Source organism: Neophocaena asiaeorientalis, unplaced genomic scaffold (genome assembly GCF_003031525.2).
Source record: "Neophocaena asiaeorientalis asiaeorientalis breed wild unplaced genomic scaffold, Neophocaena_asiaeorientalis_V1.1 scaffold315, whole genome shotgun sequence".
NCBI classification, from domain to species: domain Eukaryota; kingdom Metazoa; phylum Chordata; class Mammalia; order Artiodactyla; family Phocoenidae; genus Neophocaena; species Neophocaena asiaeorientalis.
This window is the reverse complement of record NW_020172011.1, coordinates 2,211,404-2,211,819: the sequence shown is the minus strand read 5'-3', so window position 1 is coordinate 2,211,819 and position 416 is coordinate 2,211,404.

Sequence of the window (416 nt, the reverse complement as noted above, 5' to 3'; positions counted from 1 at the left end):
ATTAGCAGAAAGTCTGCCTAAAATCATAATAAGGCCACAGACACCCCAAAACACACCACCAGACGTGGACCTGCCCACCAGAAAGACAACATCCAGCTTCATCCACCAGAACACAGGCACTAGTCCCCTCCACCAGGAAGCCTACACAATCCACTGAACCAAATTTAGCCACTGGGGACAGACAACAAGAGCAATGGGAACTACGAACCTGTAGCCTAAGTTAAAAATACTCTAGAAGGGATCAACAGCAGAATAACTGCGGCAAAAGAACAGATAAGTGACCTGGAAGATAAAATAGTCTAAATAACTGCTGCAGAGCAAAATAAAGAAAAAAGAATGAAGAGAACTTAAGACAGCCTCAGAGAACTCTGGGACAACATTAAACACACCAACATTCGAATTATAGGGGTCCCAGA